The sequence below is a fragment of the Rhopalosiphum padi genome, chromosome 2 (assembly GCF_020882245.1).
Source record: "Rhopalosiphum padi isolate XX-2018 chromosome 2, ASM2088224v1, whole genome shotgun sequence".
In the NCBI taxonomy this organism is placed as follows: domain Eukaryota; kingdom Metazoa; phylum Arthropoda; class Insecta; order Hemiptera; family Aphididae; genus Rhopalosiphum; species Rhopalosiphum padi.
In genome coordinates this window covers 45,365,239-45,374,863 of record NC_083598.1, presented here as the reverse complement: position 1 = coordinate 45,374,863, position 9,625 = coordinate 45,365,239, and positions in this window count along the sequence as shown.

Here is a 9,625-nt window from a genome sequence, read left to right as displayed (position 1 = left end):
AAATATTATTTGGGAACTTTGAAGAGTTTTTCTGTATAATGTTATTTTGTTCCACGAGAAATTTTTTATTTATTAAAAAAAAGTATAATACTTATGGAAAACTTTATAAACGAAGAATTGTTAAGCCACTTTTTATTTTCAAGGAACATCAATAATATAAAAAAGGTACTCGACAGAATACTTCTTTTTTTTTTATTAATATTATGCATTTGCTCTACATTTTATAATAACATTAAATATATATTTGATTATAATTTAACGCATTCATAGAAAACACAATATCTGAAAGAAATATCATCGAAATTGTGTATAGTTTTAAATTTTAAGAAATATTGTCGATAATATACGTTTTAATAGATATTCTAGTCATCCAAATATATTAAGGAATGTGATCGGTACAAGCTTACAGCTGTATGCATATTATGACTTATGAGCGTCTAGTATATTAAGTAATTCTTATGTACTATACTCATATATGATATTAATATGTATATTCACATACTTGGCGTATATACACGATATGTACAAATAAATGTTTAGGTCAATATTTATCGAGGAACAATATATTTTAATTGAATATTATCACTATATAACTGTTCCTGGTATAAATTAAAATCAAATACGCCCGTTAACTGTTTGTTAGGTACCGACGATTTGGAAAATCGCCAAATTAAATACTCCTCGTTACTTAAGAACCCTCGCGCAGGCTATAGGTAATACTGCTTGGGACTCAAAAATATTTCGATTGACGGTCGAATGTTGTTCAGATTTTGAACAAATACTTTCGTGTACAATAATTTTGGAAATACCATGTGCGTGAATACGTCCAAACTTCAGACACTGAAAACATAATATAATATAAAAAATATACGGAGTATAATACAATATTTGTTATATTAAAAAAAAATCATTGGGTATTGAGCATTCCTTTAACTATAGTAGATTGAAATAAAAAAAGTTTTGCGGTTTTATTCGAAAAGTTAACAAAAAATTTAAACTAGTTTTATATATAATTATATATATTTATAGCATTATTAAACCGATTGGCTTAGGTACACCATGGGTCATGTGATTTATTTATTTATTTATTATTATTATTATCATTTGGTATATATATATATATATATATACCATATGTACATTAATCTTAAAAATGTCAAAATAGTAAAGTTTGAAATCGTAAAACATATATTCGGTATTCGATTTTTCAACGACATAATAATGTGAACATCGTAATACTTATCATTTTCGTGCTATATAAAACGACGTTGTATTAGACATCAAATTATATCCAAACGTCAGTAAAAATATGTGTTTTTTTATATACTTTTTTCAACTAGTAATAATATGCTGAACTCGATTTTTTTTGGGGTAGTTAACGCAGGTTACACACGTCAGTTTAATGAGTTTTAACTTTTGTTGAACACTCTGTATGATTGATTTATCAAGTATATAAACTATTTACACATACTCGTGTACTCTTATAAACTATCGCAGACAAGGAAAAATTGTGAAATCGATGGAAAAAACCTATAGCCAAAAAATAACATTTCTTTCGCCCGATGAAATAGCTACCACGGATAATGAATTTATTTTATATTTTAATTGGGAAAATAATTGTAGTTTGGCTATCTTACATAGTGGCAAGTAGTTCATGGTTGTACAATTTTAAAACTCGTTTTAACCGTATAATGGTTATTATTTATTATATTATATTCGTGACGTATCTTATCTGTTTTTTTTAGATTTTTCTATACGAGTTATTCGAGTAAGCTCCTCATATTATAAAATATTGATTCGTTTTAATAGGTACCACATATACGCAAATAACAAAGTGTAAGCTTAAGCACACGTTCAATTTAAAATTGTTATTTTTGAGCACTCCACCCATTTTCAGCATTTACTTTAGAAATCAAAATGGTATTATATATCTAACAGGTTTAATGTGACAATAATAGACATAAACATTTACCATAAATATCAAGAAAACCCCTAATAATTCAAAAAATAAAATATAGGCAATTTATTTTCATTAAATTACTGGATGCTGTAAAGTATGTCAAAGGAAATTATTGATACATAAAATAGATAGTCCCAAATTACCGCGCTCGACCCTACTAATCTGCAACGAATAAGTTTTAAATGAAAACAAATCGCTGAAAAAATAAATCAAATTAATTTTCTCTAATACCTTATTGCAATGGCATACATGACATACTTGCAAACTAAGGTAGTTAAGCAAAGGCTATAGGGTATTGCCTCATCTAAATAAAAGACCAGTCTAACGTAAAATAAAATAATGGAAAAAAATAACATAACAGCATGCTGAAGCGCATAAATTATTTTAAAACGCATAAATTTACTAGGTAATAACAAATATAATTATATGTAATAACTTACATTGTACCATTGAAAAGGTGCTTTCAGCTCAGATATGTTAAAGGAATAGCCAAAATAATTTCATATAAACTGTACCTTAATGAAAATGTATTAAATATAAAATATAAAATCGTTATAATTTTAACATAATATACAAAAGACATTCAATTTTTTATATAATATAATAATTTTATTATATTTATTTGGAGCTCCTAGAATATCAATTTTTTGTTTTCGTAACCCATGAATAATCACTTATTTATTTAGCAAATATCTACTAATAAAGGTAGAATAATAATAGTTCAATTGTACAAATAAAACACAATTTGTGTCTAAAATGTTTGAGTCGACATAAAATTCGTACTGTAGACAGTAAATCGACTAGTATTAAAATTAGTATTTATAGAAAAAAGTTTAGGGTTTGCAGTATAATTCATTGAAATATATATTATTATGTTTAAAAGTGTAAATATATAATATTACATTTATATATTTAATATAATATAGTCTATATTTATTAAACTTTTAAAAACTGAAACATTTACCTAATATCATGTACATTGTACTGTACGATAGTAGATGTAGTTAGTTTTAAAACAATAATGAGCTATTATATAGTAATAATAGTGATGCGAGCAATAATAATTAACTATAATTCAAATACGAGTGTTTTAATAGTTGTATGTTTGTATGTGTATTTTAAGAAAATTCAATAGTGTGTTGTAATAAACTAATAACAGTATTTTTTTTATAAATATTTATTAAATTTCTTGCTAAATCGATAAAAAAAAAATGTATATTAGCTATTACAAGAATTTCAGAGTTTTCATCGTAAAAATATTTAGTTACGTACTTACTCGTAAAACCTAAGCAGGTGTTTCTTTTGGCATTTTTTTTATTTTGTTACAATTTCGAAATTCGAATTATTTTGTATGATTTTATGGTTTTTATTTTACTCTTCACTTTTTAGATTCTAACATAATTTACTATTTCTTTTTAGTGTTTAAAATATATCGAATATTTAAATGAGTTCTCGTTAAATATTCCATAAATATTAAAAAAATATATACATAACTTTTTTAGATTTATTAAAACTGCGTATTTATTTTAGATTCTTTAAGTTTTTTTTTTTTGGCGTGATCACTGCAAATGCTAACTTAAAAGTTTTGTTAAAATACTGGCATAATGCTTATTTTATATTACAAATACATAAACGACAAGTTAAAATACCTGTTTTTATATTTATATAATTATATGTTTTTAGAAAAAATATTATTAAAGAATAGTGTGGTATAATAATGATTCGTGAGAAAAAATTAACACAATAACATAATATTTTTAATAAAATATATTTTAAAAAGTGTGAATTATTGTTTAGCCGGACGAAAAAAATATATTTAATATTGATATTAATGATTAAGAAAATAATATGTTGGTCGCAGTAACCTAAGTGTATACAATATTCCTAAAGTCGTGGAATAGAAAAAGTATGTTTAAGAAATATGAATTGTTCCATGAATAATAATTAAACGAGTTAAAAACATACACCAACGTATTATTGAAAATCGTATGAAAATAGTGTATATCATTACATTATTCCAAAAGCACGTACCTAGATAATTATTGAAAGATTTTGGAATTAATTAACGAACTATGTACCTAACATAAGTCTGCGTAACTGTGCCGGTGTACGGTAAGTATTACATGCCACTATATAACTATACAAAATTGGGTTCTTGGTAAATTATTTGGAGCTATGCGCTGATTGGTCGATATTTAAGTGGCATTCAAAACTTACGCAAAGTTTGAAGGTTAATGGATTACTGTAAGTGCGGCGTGCATTCTAACGTTAAACATCTCCGATGTTTAGGTACACACCGTCGTCGTGATAAATTGTATTATTTATTACTTGATAACATTATAATATTATAATCATGTTCATGTTCAGTACAATAAAAGTATATGATAGTGATATCGTTTCACGATAAATTCCATTCGACAAAAATCAAATATACGCAGACATTGGTGTTGTTTTTTCTATGTTATTATTTTGAATATTACAAGTTAAACTCTCGTACTAGCATTTATATGTGTATATAAATGTAATATTGAAAAATCAAAAGAGTACTTCTATTTCGGAGACGCTACACGAAAAAAGTTTATGATGTTATTGTATATCATTGTGATAGTTGCATGTCGTGCCAACGGTGATATCTCTAACAGTCATCGTGAATTGATAAATCTATAACCTATATTTTATTCTTCTAGCACAACAAATTTACACTTGACCTATCATGTTGTTTGTTTTTTTATGTCGTGTTTTCCGTGTTTTTGGGATATAAAATAAATAAATGCTACATATTGCAGGAACAGTATTGCGACGGTATACATTAGATTTCCTGCATTTTGTTATGTTGTTTGGTATACTCAACTCTACAATACGACTATTGTTTGCGACAAAAATCGATTAACTCTAAAGTTAATTATAGTATGGTTTTCTCAATATAGAATCAATTTTGTGATCAAAATGTTTATTGTATAAGTAATAACAATTATTACATTTTCGACGGTTTTTTTTTTTGGGTGTATAATGATTGCATTTTGTAATTTTAAAACACCTATAAGTAACCGTAGTACATACAATTCTGAATTTTAATAATATTATAAAATATTATTACATAATATGTGTTAATAAATGTATTTAAATGTTATTAAACAATTAAAGTTCGGTTGCATTCAATTTAAATTTATAGTAAATTACACGCTACGAGAAACGAGACGTTACGATCACATTCAGAGTGAAACGAAGCTAAAAAAAAAGATAAAGTTATTTCTGGTCTAAATCTGTTTAACACGTTTCTTAATCATAACACAATAATTATTTAACATGATTTGTCGTGAGTCTATTTACACTATGTCTTTCTACACTGTTGGTTAATATATATATATTCAAATAATATGACTACGATACATTATAATAATATCCAACTTATACAGTTTATTAAATTAACAACGATAATATTCGAGTACTTTAACTGAAATTACTTATATAATTGTAAAATAGTTAAAAATATAAACAATGTTAAATATTATAAAAATTATTATCAGTCATGTATGGTTGTTAGACGATGGAATAAAATACATATTAATATGCCAAACGTTCTGAGAACGGAAATTTAATTCAAAATAATATATAAATAATACGTTGATATAGGAATTTTTTTAAATTCGTTTGTATGTTTGGTATGTATATTTCAAATACATTGCACAATGCACATTCTATGAATATTAATAAAATTAATTGATTGAGTTTGCAATAATAGTTAATAGTATAACTATTAAAGTTATTGATTTTTTATGGTTAAAAAAGTTATGGTACTACAAAAAATGTATTAGTCTTGTTAAAATACAATTTTGCATATTATTCTGTCAAGCCCGCGTGTGTTTTAAGATAAAATAACTTTAGTCAATGTACAACTATAATAATATATATGTCATGTATATTATATATAATTGTTACTTCTACACGTGAAGTATGCAATGTAATGATAATTTCGTATTTGAACACATGCCAAAAAAAAAAAAAAATTTAAATTTATAAACACATTAGTTGTTTGGTTTTAAGCATGACGTAAAACATGAGGCCGTTGAAGGTGGTTGTTAAAATAATTCAATAAAATTGAATGGGTTTTACGCTTTACAAATAAGTTGTTTTCAATAATTTATTTAATTGGTTAAAGTTAACATGCACAGCGAGTGTTACAAAAACAGTTGTACAGGCCTGTAGGTATAATATTATAATAGTGCACTGGGTTCACTAGCGCAATCACAATGTTTATTCCGACCCACCCTTTCCCTTAGCACCATCCGCTGCTAAACCACAATTTATGTTTATACATATATTTTGCGATTTTAAAACGAACGAAACAATAATAATATAATATTAATTTTATATACCTATTCTCGAACATAATATCGCATGACGTTAAATTACGCATTTGAACGAATGTAAACTATAAAGTACCTACGTTTAATTAATTTTAAATTTCCATTATAATAATATATTTGGTATTATATCAACTATCTACTTATACATATACTTTACCTATTCATTATATACAGCTGTATTGCATAAATTTAAATCATAATACTACTACACAGATATAATATTAATGTTGCGCATAACAATAGCATATTGTTGTTAATTTGTATTTTCGAATAGCAAATGGTACCTGTGCATATTTTTTAATTTTAATACTACCATTGTGTATGTATCTAAGCTTCTATATTAAAATATGAAGTAACTGTAATAACTTCGTATATTTTTTAATATATTGTTTATGGTTTATTATTATCTTAAATTGTATACCATTCTGCGTGCCTATAGTAGTCTGCGTGCTTATTATCAATCGTCTGATTTTGATTAATATTTTCTACCAGAGTTAGTTTGTGTATACATAGAATATAATTCATAATGTATTCAATGCGAATGCGAACGGTTCCAAAATCATAGCCGTCAAAATTTACACTCGGGTGGAATTTAGACGTTTTAGAAATCTTAAAATTGATAGGTACTCATTTTAAAAGTAATTCGTTGTGTATAGGGTACCTATCTGAGCTTATGTTTTAAACTAAGGTTACGTTTTTATAACCGACAACTAACAAAGTGTTAGTTCTTTCTATTCTATAATTTAATTTTTCTACTTAAAACACTTATAAATTAATTAGCTTACACTATGACCATTTTGTCTATGGCTTTATATTTTATGAAGTGTTCATAATAGTATGTTCGTTTTGTAAAGGTTAAGTACTTAGAAAAACTAAAAAAAAATATATATATATAATGCCATACTATAATATAATACGTGTGAAAATAGTGAGTACCAGTACCAAAGCTATCATCATTGTATGTTTTTATAATATATGCATATATACCTACTATTTTTAACCTGGAAGACAACGAGTGTAGACAATGATCACAAAAAAAAAAATTTTTTTGTTGTTATTGTATATAGTAAATGTTTTATCATTGAGAAAACATGATCGACATTAATTTAAACATATAATCATTAAAGATACTTTTACGATTAATTTAAATTTATTGAAAAATGATAATTAGATATAATATATTTCCAATGATGGTATAATAACGTCGGAAACAAAGAAGACAGCTATAAATGATGTAGATAAAAGATACAAAAAAAAACAATTTATATAAATTATATTATTTAATAAAAGGCAACATTTTATTTAAAATTTAGATAATGAGGTAAATATATAATCAATAAATTCATTGTACGTACTGTGCGCGCCAATATTATATTGTTCAAACAGGGACGATAATAGGATTGTATTCCCTTTTTTCAATTTATGGGGGCTCATAACCACGTATCTGCTGCTAGAGGTTTTAATCTGGACTTATCCTAGGATACACACCAGCGTAATTAATAATGAACAAATTATTTCGATTTAATCTAAAAATATAGTTGCAGTGCTTACTTAAAACAAAATAAAATTCCATGTATGTGGAATTTAAATGGTTTCTTTATACGTTCACAGAGTTCATTCATTTTTTTATCGGCTTATTTAATGACGTCCATTCAATGATCGGTTAATCATTTTTAATATGTTCGCAATGTAAAATATAACATAAATAAAAAAATAGTGTTCTTTTAAACTTTTATTACGCATATTATAATCAAATATGAAATATTCCTATAGTACGCACGTGCCGTTTTATTTTAAATATTTATTTCTATTTTTAAGCAGAATAATGATTTTTCAGTTATAATTTATTTATTATACGAACGGGATCAACCATAAAGTTGTACGTGAAGACCCACACGCCACACGTTATCTCGTTTTGATTTTCTCTCTATAGATTTCCCTCATGGAAACCGTAACGAGTCGTAATTGTTATCGGGTTTGACGTATCGAACGTACGGCTATAATATATACACGTAGTACAAGAATATGTCAGAGTGCAATGCAATCCGTACGTTTTGCAGTCGTGTAGCTGTGGGTCGAGTCGATTTCCAAGGAAACATATTTTCATTTTATTTGACCGGTTTACGAACGGATGTACAACACGCGGTTAATCGACTAACGCACACGAATGTAAGGCGTAAATCGTTCGAAAATAGTATAGGTAATAGAAAATTATACGCGTATGCGGAATATTTTTTTTTAATCGGTTTTCAAACGGCGGAAATAAGCCACGCGAAGTCCTCACGACGTACATATTGTACGGATAATGGCGACACGTATAATATTATAAAATACCGAGAATATACGCGAAAAAAATGAATCGACGAGCAATAGATGACCCCGCGGGTGTTAAGCTGTCACGTCAGTTGGCGGTGTACCGGAAACGGGTCGTCCGTCGTTATGTGAAAACGAGTAACGACAATGATGGTCTCGTCGTCGTCGTCTTATAAATTTATATTGTCAATATCGTTAACAATAACACGTCATCACACCTCAAATAATAAAAATAGTAATATAGTACATAACTCGTAATATTGTAATTCGAAAAAAAAAAATAAGAGACAAACACATATTATTATTTCACGCTGTAATAAATTGCGCTGTATAATAATAATATAGTGTACAGACTATGTAGTATATTTCGAAGTACGGTTTCAGGTGCATCGGCGTCGTAGGGCTCCAGAGGGATTTGATTTTTTTAAATCACCTCACCGGATGAATAAAAAGAGGAAGAAAACGGCAACCGACATTATTTCTAGACCCGTTACGTTACATTATTATATATACACGCGTCGTCCGTGTACGAAAATCAATTTCGACTCGATGACGGACGTCTGTTATGTGGTATATATACACTGTAGTGATGGCTATACAACGCGTAAAACAGCGTAATACGTACACGCCGTACACGTATTGCCGTCACGGTGTTTGGATTCCAACGGCGTGGCACGTACGCGTATACATTAATACGATATTATATATAGGTAAAGGCAATACCCGAAATATATACATAATAATATACGTGCGTGGGCGGTACTGGTACTATATACGATGATATAATAAAATATATCATTATAATATTGCTCTATATATACGGCGCGGGCCGGACGCGGAAAACGGGAACTCCGCGGACCGGAACTCCTGTGACACCGTATATACACGGGAGATCGGTGACTGTCGGTGAGGTTGGCGGGGAGACGGTATCACGCGGGATCGGCGGCGACCGGAAGTGTTCTTCCGCAATCGGTTGCCGGGCGGA